Source organism: Macaca nemestrina, chromosome 6 (genome assembly GCF_043159975.1).
Source record: "Macaca nemestrina isolate mMacNem1 chromosome 6, mMacNem.hap1, whole genome shotgun sequence".
NCBI lineage: Eukaryota > Metazoa > Chordata > Mammalia > Primates > Cercopithecidae > Macaca > Macaca nemestrina.
In genome coordinates, this window is record NC_092130.1 from 40,491,286 (window position 1) to 40,518,986 (window position 27,701).

General features: G+C 40.2%; 1 protein-coding gene and 1 long non-coding RNA gene across 5 annotated transcripts in view; one reads left to right on the forward strand and one right to left on the reverse strand.

The window, feature by feature from the left end:
• LOC105467248 (neuregulin 2) overlaps positions 1-27,701 on the forward strand; it is a 266,503-nt gene that overhangs the window by 156,137 nt on the left and 82,665 nt on the right. The gene's annotated exons all lie outside the window — the stretch shown is intronic.
• Positions 2,188-26,240, reverse strand: LOC139363755 (uncharacterized). Its single transcript, XR_011624640.1, has 3 exons — positions 26,109-26,240; positions 24,298-24,378; positions 2,188-2,315 (listed from the first exon to the last, which is right to left on the reverse strand). It is a non-coding gene; the product is annotated as an uncharacterized lncRNA (long non-coding RNA).

Consider the following 27,701-nt stretch of genomic DNA (forward strand, 5'->3'; position numbering starts at 1 on the left):
AGGGATGGGAGTGGGGTTTCCTGAGGGCCTGTAAGTCCAGTATTGGGGGCCCTTCACTGCTTCCTCCTCCTGTATTCACCTCTTTCTGCATTTTCTCCCTATTGTCGGATGGGGGGCTTGGATCACCTGGGCTCTGAGGTGCTTCCGGTTCCCATGTGGTTTTTTGCTTTTAGTCTTGCTTTCTCTGTCTTTCCCTCTCCCTCTCAGCATCTCCAGGGCTGGGGCCCTCCTACGGTGAACAGAATATGTCCTTTCCTCTTCTCATCATCTGGTCAAATCCTTCTTATCTTTTGAGACCCCATAGCCTCCAGGAAGCCTGTTTGACCACCCTACCTTGTTGGTGTTCCAGAAAACACTGGCTGGGCCCTAGTGCAATGTCCCAGGTAGGCAGACCACCTAGCCCTGATAGCCTTGCGTTGAGTCTTTGTGGCTCATCTGGCTGGTTCTCTCAGGATGAGAGCCATGAGAATGGGTTGGGGGATGGAGTGCTGTGAGGATAGGAATGGGGACAATAGGTGTAGATAGATATTCTAGTGCCTTCCCTGCCAGAAGCATCCAGAATGCCTGGCTTCATGAAGGCAGAGGAGAGGGGCCCAGAGTGTTTCTCTGGCTGACCTGTTTCTTCCAGCTCTTCCTAGACTCAGGACCCCCTTCTCCAGGTCTGTTAACCCTTCAGCCTCAGTCACAAAGGCCCTTTTTGGCTGTGTCCATGACTTTGAGCTTTCAGTAGCTCTCTCTGCAGGGCAGGAGACCCACCTCCCAGCTCAACCCCCTCTCCTCACAAGCACAAGGGCAGCCACAGCCCAGGATTAAGTGCTAGTCTATACTCTCTCCCCATGTCACCCCCAATCCCAGAAAGTGTGTCAGAGGTCCACTGACAACTCTTGAGGCCTTGCTCTTTCTTCTTCTCTCTTTATTGAGGCCTCTTTTTATGGCAGTGTTGTTGATACTGCACATATTCCAGAGTAATATGTTCAGGATTAGGCCGCACAATGAGGTTATGACTTCCTCCTGTGCAACCCCCACCCAGGGGAGCTTGCCCTCCATCTGGCCGGCGCACATCTGGCTCAGGCTCACAGCTGGCCAGATGTTGCATCCCTCTGAACCCAGGCCTGCAGCCTCCTCTGCTCGGGACTGGAGCTGCACACATACACACACGTGCACACACATGCATGCACGCACACACACACACGCACTGCCCTACTCCATTTGGAGCATTGAAGCACTGAGGTCATCTGACTCTTCAAGGGGGAGGACTGGGGAGCTCGGTCTTGGTGCGATTATTCCTCCTCCACCGTGGTAGGGCGAGCAGGCTGTTGGGACACATCTGCGGAGGTATGTAAATATCAGGTTCCCTGCTTCCAGCCCAGACAGGCTAGTGGGAAAGACCCACTTGAAACCAGGCTGTGAATCTGGAGCCTTCTCCCACCCCAACCAGGGGCCAGCTGCTCTTAGCAAATTCCTTGTGCACTGATTTTGGGGTGCTCTGGGGGTCTAAGCCACAGAAGCTCTCCTGTCTCAGGCTGAGGCTGCTCTCTGCACCTTTTTTCTGCCCGCCCATCTGTTTTCCATCCTTGCCTCATTTTCCTCTTTTCCTCTTCCCACCTTCAGTAGTTTATGGATTGTGCAGTTTAAAGGACAAAAGGTACAGAGGCTGGGCCCTGGACCCTCTAATAATTGAGACGTGATCTGCCAAATTTGTTTTCCCATTGAGGTAGGAAAAGGAAACTGCATTTTTTGGGTGCCAACTATGTGTCAGGCACTGAGCAAGATGCTTTAAATATTTTATCTTGGTTAATCCCTGCAACCATTCAGCAAAGTAGATATTATTATCTTTATTTAACACACAAGGAAACTGTGTCTCAGAAAGGTTAAATCTCTTGCCCATGGTCACATGGCTAGGAAGAGGCAGAGCCAGAATTCCAAAACTTGACTGCAAACTAAACGCCTTTATGCCATGCTTTCTTCCTGGCAATGTAGTTGGTAAATGCCTCTACCCATCTGTAAGTCCTCCTGGCTGGCCACTGCATGCCCTGGATCTTCCAGGGCTAAGACCCTGAGGCTGCAAGCTTTGTCCTTCCTGCCAGGCCAGGCCGGGCTGCCTGGGTGAGCCAGCGGGAGGGCGTTCTATAGGAGGGTGCAGGGCTGAGGTTGCAGTGTTGTAACCAGTTGGGTTTTCTGCATGGTTGGTCAAGAGCCTGGGGATTGAGGTCTCAGAAACACAATTAGGAGTTGAGAAAGCTGGGTGGTGTAGGATGAAAGGCAGGCGGATGGGCCAAGGAGGCATCTCCGGGGAACTTGGGAGCTTTCCATGGCTGTGGGACAGAGAAACCTCATTAGAGAGAAAAAGGAGCCACGGAGCTCAGGCTTTATTGTTACCTCATCATTCCATCAGCCTTCTAAAGGGCCCCCAGCTGATGGAATATTCCAAGGGCTTTCCAGGGTCCCCTCTTCCTGACCACAGCATGTGGCACCCCAGAGAGGGAGCAGGTCGTGAGCAGGCACCCTCCAGCCTGGCTATGATCCACTATGTCCCATGACAGAACCAGCATTTGACTGCCCTGGGCTTGGAGAGTAGGAATAATGGAAGGCCTCACTTCTACCTCCCAAAATGTAGCAAAAGAGAGGCATAGACACCCAAGACACACACACAAACACTGCTCTGTATCTTTCTGCCTCAAACAAAACTGTCATTTTAGAGATGAAACTGAAGCACAGAAAGTGAGGGACTTGGCAAGGTCACATAGTCAGGAAATGTGTACCTTCTCAGTCTGCATCCAGAGCTTGGCCCACAGTAGGGAGGCAGCATGGGGCAGTGAAAACAGCACAGGCTTGGGGTCATCTAGGCCTAGGTTGAAAGCCCAGTTCTGCCTCTTCTCTGCAATGTGATGACAGGAAACTGAAGTTTTGTCTTCAGTAAACTTGCAGATTTGCATTGAGGATTAGAGACAACATAACAAATGCTCAATATATAGGAGCTGTTATTGGCAGCAGTGGCCAGGATATTGACTGGGCTGGTAGTCAAGATGCAGCTAGGATGGTGGCTGGGAGAGGGGCTGAGTGGTGGGTTGAAATGGCGGCAGTGATCACTGAAGTGATGGTAGCAGTTATGTGAACTGGATATTTGTTTGCAGGAAGAGTGGTCCATTCAGGTTAGGTCCCTCAGGAAGTTCAGACCCGAATTTCTTTCCCACCACTAGAAGGCTCGATATGTGGCAGCCTTGTGGTTGGATATGACCAGATGTCAGTTGCAATGGAATTAGTTTAATTCTGGCGTGTGGAGAGTATTTGCCCCAGGAAAGGCGGCAGCTGTGATTGCAAAAGCACCTGCAGGAGGCATGGTCAGCTTGGGGATGTCCAAAGCCACCTATATCCTCCCCCTACTCTGGTTCTCCAGGAAACCGCAAGTCACAGTACAGTTTTGGGACCAGAACCTTCCTAAAGAGGTGGGAATGGGAAGCTCTTTAGCTTTCAGTGAAAGGAGAGAACTTAGCTCTCTTAACATGAGGAAATTTTCTACTTTGAAAGAAGCTAAATGTTCTACAGAAGGCATATCATACTCCTGGGTGTGAGGGAAGTACTGGAATGCCCAGCACTGTATTCCAGCTCCCAAGGGACAGGCAACCCTCCAGCTCTCCCTGCAGTGGGTTGAAATGGTACTGCCAGTCATGGAGGGGCCAGCGTTAATTGTCTGTGTCCCTGGCATTGGGAGTTTGGTCTGTGGTATGTGGCTCACTCTAGCTGACCTTCTGAGGAATGAAGATGAAGTGTTGAAACAGAGCTTGGTTCAAAGGCTGCTCTATCCAAGGGAGCTTAAATTCTTTTTCTTCTAATGATCCTTTGAAATAATCCTTTTAATCAGGTTTCCCCTAGGAAGAGTCTGGGACACCACTCTTAACAAATTTTCCCTTGTGTCTTTGTCACACACATGCCATTCCCAGCAGCCTTTTGCTATTTAGACAGAGCAAGGAGCCATGCAAAGAATGTAGCAGTACTAGTTGCCCTTTGGGAGGCCTCCTCCCCTGACCAGCCCCCCTGCCAAACTGAGTGTCTATTACTTCCCTTTTCTCATGCTCCAAAGCCAGGGTGAGCAGGACTTGTCTAGGGACAGTGGGTGAATATGAACACCTAGCCATGGCCAGAAACCAAGCAAAGCCTTCTTTAGAAGCAACTGTTTATGTGTGAACCTTAGAAACGTGACTTTTGAAGACTAAAATTCTCTGCACCAAATAACAGTTATGCTGGGCTCGTTCCTTAGAGTAAGATGTTCTTCTTAAGTAAAATATAAGCTCCCTCGCTAAACTAGAATAGAAGCATAGAAGGAAAAAATATATGTATAGAAATCTGATAAGACATACATCAAAATGTTTCTAATTATTATCTTCAGGTAGTGGGTGTTCTAGTGACTTTTATGCCTTACTTGTACTTATTGAGAATGACTTTTGAAATAAGAAAAAGATGTATTAGTTAAAAATTCCCTTAAAGGAAGGTCACACTCCGTTACTCATCTGTTCTTCAGGAAAAATTAGTTCTAGGTCTTTTCCTAAGAGCAGGATTTGCTAGAGAGAGGGAGATCATCTCTGAATCCTTAACCCTAAAATAGTGATATCACAGTTTATACATAGCATGACCATTATATGTCTGTGGAGTAATGTATTGATTGATTTTTAAGGGCTGTTGGAGAGGTGGAAATGATGAAAATTTGAGAGAGGAAAGATGGGGGCTCCTGAAGCCTCCTTAATATGCAGCTTCTGTTTCCCTTAAAGGGAGAGAGGAAACAGGAGTTATTTTTATAGTGGTCAAATTAGTCTTATCAGTTTCATTCCTCGCTGAAGTGTCTACATTACAGATTTTTGGAGAAGCCTATTGATAGGAAATTAAAGCCTCAGGGTCACCGAGAATCCTAGAAGCCTCAGGGTCACCGAGACTCAGAGGCTTTAATTGTTAGTTGAACATGGCTGCCTGTGGCTGCAGAGCTTGCCTGTGCTGAGGGACTCTTGACTCTAGCCTCTGTCTTACCCTCATATCCAATCTGAAATCAAGTCCTATACATTCCACCTGCTAAACACTTCTCAGATTCTACCAGTTCTCTTCATCCTCACTGCCAACACCCTTGTCTCACCCAGAACTGCAACAACCTGCTAACTGGGCTAACTCCAGTCACACTTCTATTCTGTGTGCTGCAGTCAGAATAAATATTTTAATATGTGGATGTTATCTTATGATTATACTGCTTAAAACAATTCAACAACTTCCCAGAGCACTCAAGATAAAGTCCAGACCTCCTGGTATGCAGTTTTGCAATGAGGATTAGACACAACATAGCAGATGCTCAGTAAATGGGAGTTGTTATTGGCAGCAGTGGCCAGGATATTGACTGGGCTAGTATTTGAGATGCAGCTAGGATGGTGGTGAAGAGAAGGGCTGAGCTTTGGGCTGGAATGGTGGCAGTGATAATCGAAGTGATGGTAACGATTATATGTGAAGCAGACCTCTGTGTGGGGGAAAGAGTGGCTCAGGTTAGGTCTCTCGGGAAGTCCAGAGCTGAACTTCTTTCCCACCACTAGAAAGGTTGGTATGAGGGAGCCAGGAGGTTGGATATGACCAGATGTCAGGTGCAGTGAGACTGGTTCTGTTCTGACTACAAAGAGTATTCGTCTCAGGAAAGAAGCTTGCTGCCTCTTTTCGTATAGTTCATGGACATTGTGCTAAATGAAATTGTCTAGTCACAAAAAGACAAATACCACATTAATTCTATTGATATGAGGTGCCTAGAGTAGTCAGATTCATAGAGACAGAAAGTAGAATGGTGACTGCCAGGGGTTGGGTGAGGGAGGAGAAAATAGAGAGTAATTGTTTAATGCATACAGTTTCCATTTTAAAGATGAAAAGAGCTCTGGAGATGGAGAATGGGGATGGTTGCACAACAACGTGCATGTACTTGATTCCACTGATACACTCGAAAGTGGTTAGAATGGTAAATTTTACATTATGTACATTTTACCACAATAAAAAGAATTGGAAAGAACTGGTAAAGGATCTAAATAGGCACTTCTTCAGAGGAGCTATACAAATGGCCAATAAGCATGTGAAAAGATGTTCAGCATCATTAGTCATTAGGGAAATGCAAATCAAAACGGCAATGATATGCCATTTCACACCTACTAGGATAGCCAGACTAAAAAAGATGCATAATAATAAATGTTGGCAAGGATGTGGAGAAATGGGAACCCTCATACACTGCTAATGGGAATATAAAATGGTGCATGCAGTTGGTTTGGAAAAGTCTGGTGAACCAGCAGTGCACTCCCAGGTGTATATACACCCAAGAGAAAAGAAAATGTATGTCTTTACAAAAACTTGAACACAAATGTTCATAGAAGCATTATTCTTAATAAACAAAAAGTAGAAACCACCTAAATGGCCATCAACTGATGGGTGGATTAATAAAATGTGATACATCGACAATGGAATATTATTTGGCAACAGAAAGGAAAAAAGTACTGATACATGCTGCAATGTGGATGAACTTTGAAAACTTTATTGTAAGTGGAAGAAGCCAGTCACAAAAGACCAAACATTGTATAATTTGACTTATATGAAATGTCCAGAATAGGCAGTTCTTTAGAGACAGAAAGTCGATTAGCAGTTTCTTCAAACTGGAAATTTGTGGGAGGCCAGAGAGTATGGGGTTACTTCTCAGGTTGATAAAATGTCCTAAACTTGATTGTAGTGATGGTTGTACCACTCTTTGAATGTATTTAAAAATCATTGAATTACACATTTTAAGTGTGTGAATTGTATGGTATGAGAACATATCTCAATAAAACTGTTTTGCCAGCAATGTACAAGCATTCAAATTTCTCCACATCCTCACCAACACTCATTATTTTCTGGTTTTGTTTTTTAATAGTAGCCATCCTAATTGGTGTGAGGTGGTATCTCACTATAGTCTTGACTTGTATTTCCCTAATGCTTAGTAATGTTAAGCATCTTTTCATGTGCTTATTGACCATTTGCAAATATTCTTTGGAGAAATATGTATTCATACCCTTTGAATAGACATTTCTCCAAAGAATAAATTAAAGACATTTCTCCAAAGAAAAAAAATTAAACACATTTTTAACCAGATTGTTTTATTGTTGTTGAGTTGTAAGCATTCTTTATATATTATAGATATAAGTTCCTTATCAGATGTATGATTTGCAGATATTTCTTACAATTCAGTGAGTTATCATTTCACTTTCTTAATGATGTCCTTTGAAAGACAGAAGTTTCTAATTTTGAGGAAGCCCAGTTTATCTATTTTTTCTTTTCTTGTTCTTACTTTTAGTGTCATATCCAACAAATCATTGCCCAATCCAATGTCGCAAAGAAATACATCTATGTTTTTTGAGAATTGTATAGTTTGAGCTCTTCCATTTAGGTCTTTGATCCATTTTGAGTTAGTTTTTATATACAGTGTGAGGTAGGTATTCAACTTCATTATTTTGCATGTGGATATCTAGTTGTCTCAGAACAATTTGTTGAAAAGACTATTCTTTCCTGATTACATTACTTTCATACCCTTTTTGAAAACCAATTTACCATAAATGTGAGAGTTTATTTCTGGATTCTCAATTCTATTCTATTGATCTGTGTCTGTCCTTATTCTGATACCGCACTGTCCTAATTTATTGTGGCTTTATAGTAAGTTTTAAAGTGGGAAGTGTGAGTCATACAACTTTGTTCTTCTTTTTCAAAATTGCTTTGGCTATTTTGGGCACCTTGTCAGCTTGAATTTTAAGATCAGCTTGTCAATTTTTGCAAAAAAAGTCAGCAAGGACTTTGATTGGGATGGCATTGAATCTGTAGATCGATCTGGGGAATACTGCCATCTTAACAATATTGAATCTCCTGATTCATGAACATAGGGTGCCTTTATATTTATTGAGAGCTTCTTTAATTTCTTTCAACAGTGTATATTGTAGTTTTCAGAGTTTACATTTTGCACCTCATTTGTTAAATTTATTCCTAGTTACATTACTCTTTTTGATGCTATTATAAATGGAATTGTTTTCTTAATTTCATTTGCAAATTGTTCATTGCAAGTATATAAGAATATAATTTATTTTTTTATATCTTGTATCTTGCAACTTTGTTGAATTCATTTATTCATTCTAATGGCTTTTTTAGTGGACCCCTTAATACTAAGGAGTATTTCTATATATAAGATTATTTCATCTACCTATCGAAATGCCAATGACATTTTTCACAGAAACAGGAAAAAAATCCTAAAATTTGTATGGAACCACAAAAGACCCCAAATAGTCAAAACAATACCTCCAGTTTTGTTCTTTTTCCTCAAATCTGTAGTAACCAAAACAGCATGGTATTGGCATAAAAACAGACACATAGACCAATGGAACAGAACAGAGAACCAGAAATAAACCCACATATTTACAGCCAACTGATTTTTGACAAAAGTGCCAGGAACATTCATTGGAGAAAAGACATCTTTTCAATAAAGACCTAAATGTAAGACCAGAAATTACAAAACTACTAGAAGAAAATATAGGAGAAATGCTTCAGGACATTGGTCTGGGAAAATATTTTATGAATAAGACCTCAAAAGGACAGGCAACAAAAGCAAAAATAAACAAATGGAATTATATCAAACTAAAAAGAGCCTCTGCATATCAAAGGAAACAATCAACAGAGTGAAAAGAAAACCTACAGAATGGAAGAAAGTATTTGCAAACTACTGATCTAATAGGGAATTACTATCCAGAGTATATGAGAAACTCAAACACCTCAACACAGGAAAACATACAGTTCGATTAAAACATGGGCAAACGAGGCGGGCGGATCACAAGGTCAGGAGATCGAGACCACGGTGAAACCCCGTCTCTACTAAAAAAAAAAATACAAAAAATTAGCCGGGCGCGGTTGTGGGCGCCTGTAGTCCCAGCTACTCGGGAGGCTGAGCCAGGAGAATGGCGGGAACCCGGGAGGCGGAGCTTACAGTGAGCCGAGATCGCGCCACTGCACTCTAGCCTGGGCGACAGATCGAGACTCCGTCTCAAAAAAAAAAAAAAAAAATGGGCAAATGGTCTGAACAGATATTACTCAAAAGAAGGCATACGAAAGGCCACAAAATATATGAAAAATCCTCCACATCACTCTCATCAGGGAAATGCAAATCAAAACCACAATGAGGTATCATCTCACTCCACTTAGGATGGCTATTATCAAAAAGACAAAAAGTAACAAATGCTGGTAAGGACACAGAGAGAAGGGAACTCTTGTATGCTGTTGGTGGAAATGCAAACTAGTACAGCCACTGTGGAAAATAGTATGGGGGAGTCTCTCAAAGAAATACAAATAGAACTACCCTATCATTCAGCAGTATCACTACTGGGAGTTTATCCAAAGGAAGGGAAATTATTATATGTGAGAGACATTTGCATCCCTATGCTTATTGCAGCACTGTTCATAATAGTTAAGACATGGAATCAACCTAGGTATCCAGCAATAGATGAGTGAATAAAGAAAATGGGGTACATACCCACAATGGAATACTATTCAGCCATTAAAAAGAATGAAATCCTGTCATTCACGGCAACATGAATGGAACTGCAGGACATTGTGTTAAATAAGCCAGGAACAGAAAGTTAAACACTTCACATTCTCACTCATATGTGGAACCTTAAAAAAGGTTGACCTCAAATAAGTAAAAAAGTAGAACAGAGGATACTAGAGCCTGGGAAGACTATAGGGAAGGAAGGATAGAGAGAGATTTGTAAAAGGATACAAAATTACAGCTAGATAGGAGGAATAAGTTCTAGTATTCTACAGTCCAGTAGGATGACTAGAGTTAATAATAATATAAAGTTTCAAAAACCTAGAAGGAGAATATTCAATGTTCCTATAACAAAGAAATGATAAGTGTTTGAGATGATGGATATGCTAATTGCCCTGATCTAATCACCATACCTTGTTTGTGTTGAAACATTTTTTTTTAAAGATCATATCATCTGAGAATGAATTCAGATACTTTTGCTTCTTCCATTCCAATCTGGACACCTTTTATTTAATTTTTTTTGCCCACACATTTTTTAGTGATTGAAAAAAATCAAATAACCACAAATGAGAATAGTTGAGAAAACACTAATTCAGTACAAAGAATAACATTCGTGATGTGAAAATTGTATGAAATTCAAAATTGTGTCCATAAATAAAATTTTATTGGAATGCATAGCCATTCCATTTGTTTGCATATTGTTTATGGGTTTGTTTGTTTGCACTACCAGTGAAAAGTTGCCATAAAAATTGTATATGACACTCTCATCACTGCACTGCTGCAGTGACAAAGTTATAACCTAACAATGTTAATAAGTGACATGTGTATCACTATACTGTGGTATTTCATTACCAGTGCATCCTCATTATGTCAAAATAAGAAAAGTGGACTTTGAATGTCATGCTTTTGAAAACAATATACTGTAGATTATTTTGTTGTTAAATTAGATGACAAAGAACTAGGTTTATTACACAATGGCATTATAGCCATGCTAAAAGAGAACAATATATGTCAATATTACCAAACACTTAACATTCATCACAATATTCCCAACTCACAGACAAGCAACAGTCAGAAAAATTAGAAAATTTAAAATCAAATATCTCATTACAGCACAATTTCTTCACAAAAATAAAAAGTGGGGCCGGCCGTGGTGTCTCATGCCTATAATCCCAGCACTTTGGGAGGCCGAGGTGAGTGGATCATGAGGTCAGGAGATACAGACCAGCCTGGCTAATATGGTGAAATACCATCTCTACTAAAAATGCAGAAAAAATTAGCCAGGTGTGGTGGCACGCGCCTGTAATTCCAGCTACTCAGGAGGCTGAGGCAGGAGAATTGCTTGAACCTGGGAGGCAGAGGTTGCAGTGAGCTGAGATCATGCCATTGCACTCCAGCCTGGGTGACAGAGTGAGACTCCATCTCAAAAAAAAATAAAAATATAAATATAAAAAGTGAGGCCAGGCCGGGCGCGGTGGCTCAAGCCTGTAATCCCAGCACTTTGGGAGGCCGAGACGGGCGGATCACGAGGTCAGGAGATCGAGACCATCCTGGCTGACACGGTGAAACCCCGTCTCTACTAAAAAATACAAAAAAACTAGCCGGGCGAGGTGGCGGGCGCCTGTAGTCCCAGCTACTCGGGAGGCTGAGGCAGGAGAATGGCGTGAACCCGGGAGGCGGAGCTTGCAGTGAGCCAAGATCACGCCACTGCACTCTAGCCTGGGCGGCAGAGCGAGACTCTGTCTCAAAAAAAAAAAAAAAAAAAAAAAGTGAGGCCAGACACAGTGGCTCACATCTATAGTTGCAGCACTTTGGGAGGCTGAGACGGACGGATCATCTGAAGTCAGGAGCTCAAGACCAGCCTGGCCAACATGGTGAAACCCTATCTCTACTAAAAATACAAACACTAGCCAGGCATGGTGACATGCAACTGTAGTCTCAACTACTCAGTAGGCTGAGGTGGGAGAATTGCTTGAATCCAGAAGGTAAAGGTTGCAGTAAGCCGAGATGCCACCACTGCACTCTAGTCTGGGTGACACAGCGAGACTCTTTCTCAATATGTAAATAAATAGTGGAAATCAGGCTACGTCGAACTAATTTTCTAAGTGGCTAATTTGTTAGCAAAGCAAGGAAAGTTGTTTACAAATGGTGAGTTAATTAAACTGTATACAGAGAAAATAAACTCACTAAAGACTATTAGTCTTTCTGCAAAAATAGTTGTTCAAAGAGCTACAGACATTGGGAGAACATAAACAGTAAATTTAAAGACAAGGCAAATGATTTTAGTGGTTTTCCTAGGCTCTGGATGAGCTGACAGTTGTTAACAATACTGGTCATTTATTATTGTTTATTTGAGGAATGGATGCCAAGTTTGAGGTCACTGAAAAATTAGCCTCTACGAATAGTGTAGAATAACTACAGATGAGAATAGTTGAGAAAACACTAACTCAGTACAACCTGAAGTGGAATCTGCTAAGATGTGTTATAACTAATGATCACAAAAATATGAATACAGTATAAAAAAGGCTTAATTGGGGAAATTTACAAAACTTGTGAAAATATAAAATGTTTAAAGCTTGTGGTCATTGTATTATTTATCTGCAGGTACTTTGATGGAAATATTTTAATCTGTCATGTATTATTGAACCAGTGATGTCAACAGTGAACTCCATTCACTCTTAGGAACTTAACCATTGGCAGTTCTGTGCCTTTTTGACAGAAATAAGAGCTAAAGATATTAACTTGTCCTATCATACATTTTGATGATTTAACAGTAATAAAATTTTGTTGTGATTTTTCTTTTAGCTCAGAGCTGACATTGATATTTTTCTGGATGAAAAAACTACCCTTAACCAGTGTTATCAAATACTAAATGACTTTGGATAATAGCTTTTGCTCCAGATTTGGTATTTCTTAATGAATTTAACCTAAAATTACAAAGTAAAACAATGCTTATTTGTGAAATTGATATTGGGGTAAAATAATTTAGACTATAACTAATGTTGTTTGAATCACAAATCATGTCCAGCTGCTTTACACACTTCCCATACTATGGGAAGTTGAAACAAGAAGCAAGCTCTCCGTCCCACACAAGTTTGCAATAGACATATTTTCTGAGCTCAAACTATAGTTCCAGCAGTGTTTTATTCCAATGTTGATGCAAGTGCAAATGAAATTTCTATACTTCAAAATTCACTTAACTCTGCAATTGAGGGACTTCCACCTAACCTTCAATTGGAAGTAATTAACCTGCAATGTAATGACAAGCTAAAGGCCAATATCAAGAGAAGAATCTATCAGAAATCTATAAATGCCTTCCAAGTGATGAATGTGCTCAATTAAAATCATATGCTCATGGATTGATATCAATATTTGGCATTGATTTTCTGTATGAAAAAGACATTTTCAAAGATGAAATGTATCAGATCTCATTACAGATCAGCATTAACAGGTGAATATTTGCAATCAACTTTGATAGTAAGACACACTAGCTGTGCATCATAATTAAATGAAATGTTATCCCCCACCCCCAAAAAATTATATTATTCTCATTAATAGGCCCACATTACAAAAAAGTATTCAATGATTATATGCTGAATTTCGTCAATTCAAAATTATAAAATTTTTGTGTGTGTCTTGTGCAAATACCCATAAAAAATGTTTGATTTTTGCTTCTTGGCCCAAGAAGTCAAAAACCTTTAATATCTGACTCTTTTTTTGTTTGTTTGTTTAAATACCTGGCTCTTAACAGAAAAAGTCTGGTGAGCTTTATGAAAACCCAGCCCCCATCTATATCATCAGTCTCATATTTATCCTCCAATATTCTGGCTCCACAGAGTTAGCCTGCAGTTGCCTAATGTCACATTTTCTTTCTTTCCTTGTGATCTTTGTATATGCTATTCTCTCTGTCTAGAATGATCTTTTTTTTTTCCTTCCCCACTTCGATTGGCTAATTCCTTACTGTCCTTCAGGTCTTAGCTTAAATATACCTTCTTCAAAGAAGTATTTACTGACACTCTCCACCACTGTGAGACAGATACCCTTCCCTATGAACTTCCACAGCATCCTGTGCCTCCCTGTATCAGCATCTGTTTTTAAAATGTACATGGCAAAAAATCCAAGAATGCATGATGGAAAATAAAGTCTCTCACATATTTCAGACTCCAGACACTGAATTCTTAATCCTAGAGGCTACCACTGTTACATTTTCTTGGGTATCCTTCTAGAGATATTCTCTGGCTATATGGCACATACCTATGTGTTTTCTTTTTAACCCCTCACAAATGATAGTATACTGTATACATATTTCTGCACCTAGTTTTTTTCCACTTAACTATAAACTTTGGAGTCTATTCCATGTGTACCTTGCAGAGCTGCCTCATTTTAAAAAATTGAGACAGAATTAAGACAATAAATTTCACCAATTTTAAGGGTACAATTTGATGAGTTTTAGCAAATGTATGCAGTTAGGTAAACATCACTACAATCATGTTAGAGGATGTTTCCTTTATTCACAAAAACTTTTCTCATGCCCCAAGCAATAACTGATTTCCTTTCTGTCAGTACAGATAAAATGGAATCACATACTATGTATTCTTTTGTGTCTGGTTTCTTTTAGCAAGAATAATGTTTCTGAGGTTTATCTATGCTGTTGCATGTATCAGTAATTCCCTCCTCTTTATTGCTCAGTAGTATTCCGTTGTTTTTATATATCACAATGTGTCTATCCATTCCCATCTTGGATATTTGGATTGTTTCCAGTTTGGGGCAATTAAAACTGCTATGAACGTTTGTGGACAAATCTTTGTGTGGACATGTTCTTATTTCTCTTGGATGAATACCTAGCATGGCAGGGTTCTAGGAAGGTCTATGTTTAACATTTTCAGAAACTACCAAACTGTACCATTTGACCTTCCCAGCAGCAGTTACTAAGGAGTTCCAGTTGCTCCACGTCTTTCCCAACCTTTTGTATTATCATTTGTTCTAATGTTGGCCATACTAGTGGGTATATAGTAGTATCTCACTAGTTTGATTTGCATGTTGCTGATGACTCATGGTAAGCATCTTTCCGTGTACTTTTTTGCCATTGGTATATCTTTTTTTGGTCAAGTATCTGTTCAAATTTTTGCTCATTTTTTTGAATGGACTTTTTTGTCTTTATATTACTTAGTTGTAAGAGTTTTTAAAATGTATATTCTAGACATAATTCCTTTGTCAGATATGTTTTGCAGATTGTTTTCCAATTTCTCGTTTGCCTTTTCATTTTCATAACACTGTCACTTGAAGAGCAGAGGTTTTAAATTTTGAAGTCCTAGTTATATTTTTATTTTACGTTTCCTACATTTTGAGTCCTATTTAAGAAATCTGGCCAGGTGTAGTGACTCATACCTGTAATCCCAGCACTTTGGGAGGCCAAGGTGGGCAGATCACCTGAGGCCAGGAGTTCAAGACCAGCCTGGGCAACATGGTGAAACCTTGTCTCTACTAAAAACACAAAAATTAGCTGAGCGCTGTGGCTCATGACTGTAATCCCAGCTACCCAGGAGACTGAGGTATGAGAATCGCTTGAACCCAGGAGGCGGAGATTGCAGTGAGCTGAGATCATGCACTACCCTCCAGCCTAGGCGACAGAGCAAGACTCCATTTAAAAAAAAAGAAAGAAAGAAAGAAAGAAATCTTTGCCAAACCCAAGGTCACTAAGAATTTCTGGTATGTTTATTTCTCAGACTTTTTTAGCTTTTACATTTAGGTCTGCGATCCATTTTGAGTTAATTTTTGTATATGGTGTGATTTAGGGGTCAAGGTTCTCTCCCCTTCCTTCCTTCCTTCCTTCCTTCCTTCCTTCCTTCCTTCCTTCCTTCCTTCCTTCCTTCCTTCCTTCCTTCCTCTCTCTGTCTCTCTCTCTCACTTCCCTTTCTGTATATGGCTATCCAGTTGTTTCAGCACTATTTGTTAAAAAGATTATCCTTTTCCCCCCAAGAATCTCCTTGAATTGCCTTAAAACCTTTGTCAACAATCAATTTGTGTGGGTGTATTTCTGGATAGTCTATTGTGTTCTGTTGATGTACAATCTTGATTATTTTAACTTTATAATGTATCTTGAGGCTGTACATGGTGGCTTGAGCCTGTAATTCTAGGAGGCCAAGGTGGGAGAATCGCTTGGGCTCAGGAGTTCAAGACCAACCTGGGAACATAGCGAGACTTCATCTCTACCAAAAATTAAAAAAAAAAAAAAAAATTAGCAGGGCATGGTGTCCTGGGTCTGTAGTCCTGGCTACTCAGGAAGCTGAAGTGGGAGGACCATTGAGCCCAGGAGATAAAGGCTGCAGTGAGCTATGATCACGCCATTGCACTCCAGCATGGGAGACAGAACAAGACCCTGTCAAAAAAAAAAAAAAAAGTATTGAAATCAGTTAGTGTAAGGTCTCCAGCTTTTTCTTCTTTTACAAAATTGCTTTTGGCTATTCTGGGTCCACTGCATTTCCACATACATTTCATAATTAGCTTATCAATTTCTACTAAAAAGCCTGCTGGGATTTGATTAGATTTCATTGAACTCATAGATTAATTTAGAGAAAAGTTACAGCTTAATATTGAGTCTTCTCATCCATGAACACGTCTTTCCATTTATTTAGATCTTACTTTTTCTCAGCAATATTTCATAGTTTTCTTTATTATTATTATTTTTTCATAGACAAGGTCTCACTCTGTCCTCCTGGCTGGAGTGCAGAGGCACAATCATAGCTCACTGCAGCCTCAACTCCTAGGCTCAAGCAATCCTCCCACCTTATCCTCCCTGAGTAGGTGGGATTACAGGCACACACCACTTTGTCCGGGTTGTTTCGTAGTTTTTGGTGTGTAGTTTCACACTGAAAACAATGTATGTGTAAGAGTTTTTAAAAAATATATTCTGTGTGTTCACAGAATAGATATGTGTGTTCATAGTTTTCATTCTGTAGTTTCAGTGTGTAGTTTTACATATTTTTTATTAACTTTTTCTCTGGATTTTTTGTATTTTTGATGCTATTGCAAATGATATGGTTTACATTTCAGTTATGTCATAGAATATTTCCATTACCCCCAAAAGTTCCCCTATGCCCTGGGCAATGACTGTCAATATATAGAAATACATTTGATTTTTATATAATGACCATATATCCTACAACCTTGCTAAACTCACTTACTAGTTCTGGTAGCATTTTTGTAGATTCCTTAGGATTTTCTGCATAGACAACCATGTCATCTGTGAATCAAGACACTTTTACTTTACTTCTTTTCTAATCCATATGTCTTTTTTTTCCCCCTTACATTTTTGCACTGGCTAATACCTCCAGTACAATGTTGAGTAGAATTGATTCCTGGCCTTATTCCTTATATTAAGGGAAAAGCATTTAATTTTTCGCCATTAAGTATGATATAGCTGTAGGTCTTTTGTAGATGCCTTTTATCAGATCGAGGGAATCCCCTTTTGTTCTTGAGAGTTTTGTCATGAATAGATGTTAGATGTTATCAAGCACATTTCTACACCTATGAAGATCATCTCTTTTTGTTTGTTTGTGAATAGAGTGAATTACATTGATTTTTTTTTTTTTTTTTTTTTTTTTTTTTTTTGAGACGGAGTCTCGCTCTGTCGCCCAAGCTGGAGTGCAGTGGCCGGATTTTTGAATATTAAATTAATCTTGCAGTCTTGGTATAAACTCCATCTGATCATAATGTATTATCCTTCAAAATGTTGTTAAACTTTATTTCCTGGCCAGGCACGGTGGCTCACGCCTGCAATCCCAGCAGGTTAGGAGGCCAAGGCAGGCGGATCACCTGAGGTCAGGAGTTCAAGACCAGCCTGGCCAACATGGTGAAACCCTGTCTCTACTAAAAATACAAAAATTAGCCAGATGTGGTGGCGCACACCTGTAATCCCAGCTACTCAGGAGGCTGAGACAGGAGAATCACTTGAACCTAGAAGTCAGAGGTTGCAGTGAGCTGAGATCACATCACTGCATTCCAGCCTGGGCAACAGAGCAAGACACCATCTCAAAAACTAATAATAATAAAAATTTTAAAAAATTTAAATCTTTATTTCCTAAAATAAATTTACAAATTTTTTTCATGAGGAATTTATGTGGAATATTGGAATATAGTTTTCTTTTCTTATAATGTCTTTGTCTAGTTTTAGTATCAGAGCAATACTAGCCTCATAGAATGAGTTGGAAAGTGTTCCTTTGTCTTCTATTTTCTGCAGTAGTTTGCATAGAATTTGATATTCCTTCTTTCTTAAATATATTTAGTAGAATTCACCATGAAGCCTTCCGGGCCTGGAGTTTTGACTGTGAGAAGAGTTCTAACTACAAACTCAATTAGTTTAATAGATATAGGGCTAATTAGATTATCTGCTGCTTTTTGAGTGAGTTTTGGTAGTTCCTACTTTTCAATGACTTTTAAAGAATGTAATGTAATTATTAGCATAACATTGCTCATGAGATGCCATTATCATCCTTTTAGTGTATGTGGAGTTGGTAGTGAGGACTGTTTTCTCATTGTTGATACTGCTAATTTATATCTTCTCTCATTTTTTCTTTTCTTCTCTCATTTTCCTTTAAAATTGGGATGTTTACACCATTTGCATTTAATGTGATTATCTTACTAGAAGTTGTGATTGATCTTACTAGAGGTTTAGCAATTTTATGAACCAGCTTTTAGCTTCATCGATCTTTTCTATTATTTTTGTGTCTCTATTTCGTTTACTTTCTTGCTTATTTCATTATTTCCTTTTTCTATTTACTTTGGGTTTAACTTGCTCTTCTTTTCTAGTTGCTTAAGGTGGGAGCTTATTTCACTGATTGAAACCTTTCTTCTTTTCTCGTATAAGAGTTTAATTCTATAAATTTCCCTCTAATACTGCTTAAGCTGCATGCCACAATTTTTGATTTGTCATGTTTTTCTTTTCCTTTTCTTTCTTTTTCCTTTGCTTTTTTTTTTAGACAGAGTCTTGCTCTGTCACCCAGGCTGAAGTGCAGTGGTACAGTCTTGGCTCACTGCAGTCTCCACCTCCCAGGTTCAAGCGATTCTTGTGCCTCAGCCTCCAGAGTAGCTGGGATTACACGTGTGCACCACCACACCGGTTAATTTTTGTATTTTTGCTAGAGATGCGGTTTTGCCATGTTGGCCAGGCTGGTCTCGAACTGCTGACCTCAAGTGATCCCCCTGCCTCAGCCTCCCAAAGTGCTGGGATTATAGGCGTGAAACACCACACCCAGCCTTTATTTTCATTTGACTCAAAATATATTCTAGTTTCCTTTGTGATTTCTTCTTTGACCCATATATTACTTAGAAATTTATTGTTTAATATGTAAGTATTTGGGTGCTTTTCCGTATATCTTTCTGTTACTGATTTCTAATTTAATTCTTTTATGATTAGAGAGCATGGTTTGTATGATTCGAATCTTTTAGAATTTATTGAGATTTGTAATATGGCCCAGAATGTGGTCTAATTTGGTAAATGTTCTATATGCACTTGAAATAAATATATTGTTTTTCAGTGGAGTATCCTGTGAATGTTAATTAGGTCAAGTTGGTTAATAGTACTGTTCAAATTTTCTATATCCTATTGATATTGTCCACTTATTGTATCAACTATTGAGAGAAGGTATTGAAATCTCCAATTATAGTAGTGAGTTTGTCTATTTCTCTATTTCTAAATTTCTCTATTTCTAAAACTCTATCATTAGGTGCCAAATCTAAGGATTATTTCTTTTTTCTTTTTTTTTTTTTTTTAAACTGAGACGAAGCCTCGCTCTGTTGCCCAGGCTGGAGTACAGTGGCGTGATCTCAGCTCACTGCCAACTTCTGCCTCCCGGGTTCAAGTAGTTCTCATGCCTCAGCCTCTCGAGTAGCTGGGACTACAGGCATGCACCACTACACCCAGCTAATTGTTTTGTATTTTAGTAGAGACGGGGTTTTGCCATGTTGGCCAGGCTGGTTTCGAACTCCTGACCTCAGGTGATCCGCCCGGCTCAGCCTCCCAAAGTGCTGGGATTACAGGCGTGAGCTACCACGCCCGGCCAGGATTGTTATTTCTTATGAATGAATTAATCCCTTTGTCATTATAAAATGACCCACCTTATCCCTGGTAACATTTGCTCTGCATATACCTTGTCTTGTATTAGTACAGTCACTTAAGCCTTCTTTTGGCTAGCGTTGACATCTTTTTCCATGCTTCTACTTTAACCTACATTGTTGGGTCTTTCTTTTTTATACAATTTGACAATCTCTTCCTTTAAAATTGGGATGTTTACACCATTTGCATTTAATGTGATTATTGATGTGGCTGGGCATAAATCTACCGTTTTACTATGTTTTCTATTTGTCCCATCTGTTATTTTTTTCTTCTTTTTCGTGATTTCATTTTATCTTTTTATTGGCTTGTTAGTTTTACATTTTTGCTTTGTTTTGATTTGTTTTGGTGGTTGCTTTAGGACCTATGGCATACATGTTCAACTTATCAGTCTATCTTCAAGTAACATGATTCCATTTTATGTATAGTATAAAAACTCTACAACCATATACTTCCATTTCCCGTTGCTTAGTCTTTTTGCTATTGTCATACATTTTACTTCTATATATGTTATAAACTCCACAATACATTGTTATTTTTGCCTTAAATCATTATCTTTTAAAGAGATTTTAAACACAAGAAAAATATATGTAAGGATTTTCTAAATGTTTTCTTTTAATTAATTGTTTTGTTTTATTTTATTTTATTTTATTTTATTTTATTTTATTTTATTTTATTTTATTGAGACAGGGTTTCACTTCCAGGTTGGAGTGCAGTGGCACAATCACAGCTCACTGCAGCCTCAACCTCCTGGACTCAAGCAATCCTCCCACCTCAGCCTCCCGAGTAGCTGGGACCACAGGCATGTGCCACCATGCCCAGCTAACTTTTGTACTTTTTGAAGAGACGAGGTTTCTCCATGTTGTCCAGGCTGACCTCAAACTCCTGAGCTCAAGCAATTGGCCTGCCTTGGCCTCACAAAGTGCTGGGATTACAGGCGTGAGCCACCACACCCAGTCTCTCTTAATTCATTTTTAACTTTAATTTTATCATGGTCAAAAAACATATCTCTTAAAATCTACTGAGATTTGTTTTTATGGCCTAGCATACTATTAATCTTGCTAAACATTCTATGTACACTTGAATATGCATTTTCATTTTGGGGGTAAAATTTGCTGTAAATGTAAATTAGGTAAAGTAGTTAATAGTTCACTCATTTCTTTCATATCCTTATTGAGATTTTGTCTAACTAATCTATCAATTACCCATAGAAATGTATTAAGATTTCCGGCTTTGATTGTGGGTTTTTCTATTTTTCCGTTAGTTCTGTCACTTTTTGCTTCATATAATTTGAAGATCTCTTTTTAGAGGCATATATATTTTTAAATGTTCTGTATCTCTTATGTATTGACCCTTTTATTATTAAATGTCTTTCTTTGATTCTAGTATATTCCTTTTCTTGAAGCCTATTTTGTCTTGTATTAAGAGAGTCATTCCAGTTTTCTTACCTTTAGGTGTGTGTAATTTCCAGCCTTCTGCTTTTAGTTTTTACTTTTGTTATTTGCATGGTTTCACAGTATTTTTACTTCTAGTCTATTTGTATCTTGGTATTTAAAGTGTCCCTTTTGAAGAAAGCACATAAATTGTTCTTGCTTTTTTTTTTTTTTTTTTTTTTTTTGAGACGGAGTCTCGCTCTGTCACCCAGGCCGGAGTGCAATGGTGCGATCTCGGCTCACTGCAACCTCCACCGCCCGGATTCAAGCCATTCTTCTGCCTCAGCCTCCCGAGTAGCTGGGATTACAGGCAGGCGCCACCATGCTCGGCTATTTTTTGTATTTTTAGTAGAGACAGGGTTTCACCATGTTGGCCAGGCTGGTCTCAAACTCCTGACCTCAAGTGATCCGCCCGCCTTGGCCTCCCAGAGTGCTGGGATTACAGATGTGAGCCACCACGTGCGGCCTGTTCTTGCTTTTTAATATAGTCTGTCAATCTCTGCCTTTTCATTGGAATCAGTCCACTTACATTTAATGTAATTATTAATATGATTTTTTTATTTTTAAATAAATACTATTTTATCTGAGACTTTTTCATTTATGGTTTAACCATCCAATATGTTTATTTACTTCAGTTCTTTCTCTTCTTGACACTTCTAGGAGATTTCTTTCTCTATTTTCTTTCTCTTTCCCTTTGCTGAATAAATTTTATTGTGTATACTTGAGGTTTTACAACATGTTATTATGGGATACATATAGATAGTAAAATACTTACTATAATAAAGTAGATTAACATATCTGTCATTTCACAGTTACTTTTTTGTGTAATAAGGACAGCTAAAATCTACTTAATGAACCAAAATCCCAAATACAGTACAATTCTATTAACTGTAGTTCTCATGTTATGCCTTAGACCTCTAGATCTGTTCATCCTACGGATCTGCTATTTTTATCCTTTGACCTCCATCTCCCAATTTCCTACCATGCCACTCTCATGGTAACTAATGCTTCATTGTCTATCTTGTGTATTTAAGCTTTTTTTAAAAAAAAAAATCCACTAATAAGTGAGATCATGCAATATTTTTCTTTCTATGTCTGGCTTACTTCCCTTAGCATAACATCCTCCTGTGCTCCTGGTTCATCCATGTTGTGGCAAATGGCAGGAGCTCCTTTTTAAAGCCTGAAAAATAAATACACACATACACACACACACATACACACACACGCACACACACATTACATTTTCTTTATCCATTCATACAACTATGGGCATTTAGGCTGTTTCCATATCTTGGCTAATGTGACTAATGCATCCGTGAACATGGGAGTGCAGATCTTTATGAAATGGTGATCTTTTTGAAGTGTAATATACCCAAAAGGGGCGTTTCTGGGTCATATGGTAGTTCTATTTTAAATTATTTTAGGAAACTCCATACTGTTTTCCATAGTGGCTGTACCAATCTGCGTTTCCACTAGCTTTGTACAATGGTTCCCTTCATTTCATACCCTTGTCAACATTTGTTATTTCTTGTCTTTTTGATAATAGTTGTCCATACAAGTGTGAGGTGATAGCTTGTTGTGGTTTTAATTTGCATTTCCCTGGTAGTTCATTAACTAAGGCAGTTTCTTTTCATTTGTCTTCAAGTTAACTGATTATTTCTTCTGCCATCTTAAATCCTCAGTTGAGCCCATCTAGTGATTTTTAAATTTTACATTTAAATTGTATACCTTAGCTCTGTAGTCCATTTTAAAATATGTTTCCATTTCCTTGTTGAGATTCCCTACTTGTGTGTTTCTTGATGGTATATTTTCCTATAATTATTTGAACATATTTATAATAAATCCTTTGAATTCTTTATCTTCTAAATCCAGTATCTGGATCCAGTTGGAGTTCCTTCCAAATTAACTTGGTTGTACTTGGCCTTTGGGCTTCACTCTTTAAACTTGGCCTCAGCATTTTCCCTGTGGCCTCGGACCAGGGGAAGGGCCTCCTTTCTGTTTCATCTCTTCCGACCCTACTCTCAGGAACCTACTCTCATCCCACCTGCTCTATGTTGACTTCCCTGATTATTGGGACTCTCAGAGATCTTGTTACTCTCTTAACTGCTATGTTTAAATGTATATCCCATAATCTAGTGCTGGAGCATGTCCTGTTGTTTGCTAATGTTTATGTAATTTGTATTCCTAACTAGAATATAAACTCTTTCTGGATTGGGAGTATGTCTTTTTCTCTAGAATATCAGTAAATTGAGTTCCTTCTGTATGACAGGTCTTGGCCTGAGCACTTTATACTATCTTTCATTTAGTCTTCAGAACACCCTTGTAAGATAGGTATCATTATCCTCATTTTCCATACGCGGAAGCTAAGACCCAGAAAGGTTAAATGATGAAGCCAAAGTTAGTAAGAGAGAATGACTAGGCGAGCATTCAAACTCAGATCTATCTGACTCAAAGCTCATGTGGCCATGGCTTTTTATTCTAGTTGGACTTGTAACCTCTTGTTCTTTCTGGCCACTAGTCTGACTGTTACCGTGTGGAACAGACTCAGATAAATCTGTGGATTCCTTGAATGGGGTCTGGTGACCCAATGTTCCCTGCACAGCCTCTTGTTACTTCAGACAGCATCGCATGGCCTGCTTGTCTGCTTTAGCCCCAGCTGTGCTCTTCATCAGGATCCACCCATGGGCTGCTGCACTCAGAACCCCTGCTTGGTAGCCCAAAATAGCCTTTGTTTTCTCCTGATGGCTGGTGGATTTTCCCCAGCCATTTTTGTCAAGTGGGGCCATGAGTTGGAATAGCAACAGATGGTAAGTATCTAGAAGCCAATGAGGCATGCACTTTATCATCAGAAGCAGAAGTGTGTTCTGCAGAGATGGAAAGCAGACCTCCTACCAGGAGAGGAAACACAAACCAAAGGGAACCTTCCCAGAAGTTTGAACTGAACTCTGTTCCTTTTCTGTCTCTGAGGCATTGAGGAGTGTGGTCCTCTTTGTTGAATCCTTTTCCAAACATACCTTACACATGGTTAAAACAGGTAAAACATAAACCATCCCTTTGCAGGGATTCTTTAGGGTACATCTTGTTTTCAGTGCGTTATAGACATGATCACCTCCTAGGTGCTTAGCCAAGTCCTTTGGTTTATTCTAGCATCTGCAGACTGGAAGAGAAGACTTCTCTTTTAACTCACTCACCTTCTTCCCCCAGGGAAAGTATGAAACAGCACATTTGTTGAAAGAGACAAGTTCTGCATTAGGCTGGTTGTTTACTTGGGTCTGAAAGACAATAAACCCAGTCCTGACTTGGAGTAGGAGAAACTTAGGAAAAATCAAGGTGCTGGGGAAAAACACTAATCCTTGTTTGTCCCACAAACAACCATGTTAAAATGTTGGTACAGAAGCCCCCTCTGAAGCTGAAGAGAATGCCTTGAGTTAAGAATCTTGTCACAATGGCTTACCCTATGTGACATCACAAATTCAGACAAATGAGGTGTGACTGTCCCACTTTGGGGGATGCTATCGTATTTGGTTATTTTCTTGCTTTTTCTCCAAGGTAAAGTCAGAATCTATTGAAATATCAGTCACTTTCTCACTGACAAAGTGACACAGCAGCTGATGGGAGGGTTGACCTGTGAGGAATTTGTGGAGCATCAAGCCCCAGCCAGATGAAGGAATCAGACTATTGGAGGGCCTGCTGAGAAGTCACGGCATCCAATCTTTTGACCAAGGAGGGAAGCAATCCTGTGGTTAAAAACATTTGAGAAAAGAGGCCTACAGATAGCCTCTTGAGGGTACTGTTTGCTTGGCACCCATGTGGAAGTGTGACTTCTCTGCTGGGCAGGCATTTCTGTACAACTGTGACCATTCTTCCTACCTGGCTTCTGAGGAATGCATAGCTCATACCTGATCTCTTCTATTCTCTTGCATTCCCTAGGAAGCAGGATTTATATTTTCATTCATCTGATAAGCCCTATGAACAGCCATTGTTATGTGCTGGGAGTACAATAAGGAATGAAAAAACATCCCATTCATCAAAGATTATGGTCTAGTCAGGGCAATGAGGCCACAGGATTCACTGTAGTAGAAGGTATAACATGCTTAATGTCATTGGAGGGAAGCAACATCATATTCTATTCTTTAGGGATGGGTAGGTTTAGAAATTGCAGATATGGCATGAGGTGCCTAGGAGCCAGAATAAGAGATGTTTGGAAGTAAGGTATGTTTGGGAACCATGTGGCCAGATGACAGACTGTGTGAGGCAGAACAATGACAAAGGACACAAGATGGAGTGCTTTGAGTGGCAGGCCATGGGGTTGGACACTCTTTGAGAGTTGGCCAAGAGCTCAGAAGGACTTTTGAGCAGAGAAGTGACAAGATAAAAGCTTTTGAAGGAAGATTAATAGAGCAACTATGTGTGGGATGTTTCATGGGGTACTAGAATAGAGAACCAAGATAAAGGGGGAAAGTTGGAAGATGCTGGAAGGCTTAATTTTGATGGCCATGATGAGAATGAGTAGAGGAGAAGAGGCAAATGTGTTAGACAAACATTGGGCAGGCAGAATTAGCCAGGCACAGCTAGTGACAGGATGTGATGCCACACTGTCAGTCAGAGACAACTCTGGATTTTCAGCTCAAGTGACTGAGGAAAAGCTGAGGCGGGTAATAGATGTCAGAAAGCCAAGAGCCAGAGGAGCAGGCTCAGGGAGAAGACAGTAAGTTCCATTTGGAGTGGCTGAGCTTCATCTTCCAGGGGCAAGTTTTCAGCTGGAGTTAAGAGCACAGAGTTGACCATCAGGAAAGACCAGCATCAGAGACACAATTGGGTTGTTCTAGGAGAAGTGGTAGCTGTTGCTCTGGGGATTGTAGAAATCCTTGAGTGGAGAGTAGGAAATAGATGGCCAATGCCTGCCCAACACTTGGTCAAGGTCAGGGTTCATATGTTTCTAGAAGAGAGGAATAAATTAGTGGAAGAATGAGACAAGGACAGAATCTCGAGAAGCACTTACGTGTAGAGTGGTCATCGGTGAAGAAGAAAGAGAAACGACCTTCAGAAAACTGGAAAAGCCAGGAGAGGAAACCTGGGAGAAGAGGACAAGTGGGGCAGCAATTTCAGGAAGTAGGTGACCCACCATATTCATTGCTGCAGAAAAAAACGGACCTCCTGAGAAGGCTATCAGGATGGCCGGGCTCGTTGCCCTTATGGGACAAGACACAGAGTTTGCCTCAGTGATGGGACCTAGGCCCTGGGCATTCATGTTCACTTGTTCTCTTTGTCACAATGGCTGCTCTGATTCTAAGAGTCCTGGTCAGAAAGGGCTGACTGATAGCAAGGGAGCTCCTTTTTGTCTCTTGCCTTTGGCTGTTGGTTGGGGACTGTAGGGTGTGCAGTGGGGTGATTGTGTGAGGATTGGGATGGCTTATGCTTTCTAAGACAAATCGGGCTTTTTCTAGAGTACGAGGCAGACTAAGGGCATAGCACACATCTCTGTAAAGACCACATCTTGACCTCCCAGAGGGGAGGTAGATAAAGTTGTGAACTGGTGGCCATCTCATCCAAGGTCAGTGAAATAATCCTGGGGATAGTTTCCTTTTGGAAATGAGATAAGGGGAGAGAGGACCAGAGAGTGCTCAAAACTTGTCCTGTAGACTTTACCAGATTACTTTTTTTTTTTTTTTTTTTTTTTTTGAGATGGAGTCTCGCTGTGTCTCCCAGGCTGGAGTGCAGTGGCATGATCTTGGCTCACTGCAAGCTCCGCCTCCCGGGTTCACGCCATTCTCCCGCCTCAGCCTCCCAAGTAGCTGAGACTACAGGCGCCCGCCACCACGCCCGGCTAGTTTTTTGTATTTTTAGTAGAGACGGGGTTTCACCATGTTAGCCAGGATAGTCTCGATCTCCTGACCTCGTGATCCACCCGCCTCGGCCTCCCAAAGTGCTGGGATTACAGGCTTGAGCCACCGCGCCCGGCCTTACTTTTTTTTTTTTGAGACAGGGTTTCACTGTTGTCGCCCAGGCTGGAGTGCAATGGTACGATCTTGGCTCACCACAACCTCTGCCTTCCGGGTTCAAGCGATTCTCCTGCCTCAGCCTCCCTAGTAGCTGGGATTATAGGCATGCGCCACCATGCCCAGCTAATTTTTTTATTTTTAGTAGAGACAGGGTTTCTCCATGTTGGTCAGGCTGGTCTCGAACTCCCAACCTCAAGTTATCCGCCCACCTCAGCAGATTACCTTTTTATAATTTTATTTCTCCAGTCTGATTCATTCTTTGAGGAGCCCCACAGTTTCTGAGCAGGGAACTAGAGGACTTTGGAACCAGGAGCAAGATTAAGTGCGGTGGGGGAAGGGAGGGGGAGAAGAGTTGCCTGGAGCTTACTGCAGTGAAGGTTTCAAATGGAACAGGGCAGTAGGGCAGGTATGAGGCATCTGAGCCCAGAGTGAGCCGAGAATAAGCACAGCAGGTGGGGGAGGAAGAAAGACTACTACTCCCACTTGCACACGCTCCCAGTATGGTCTCCCGGAGAGACAGCTGTGATCCTTGCCAGGTACCAAATCCTTTTATTAGGTTCTTCTTGGCCTCTTAGAGCAGAACTGTATGAGAA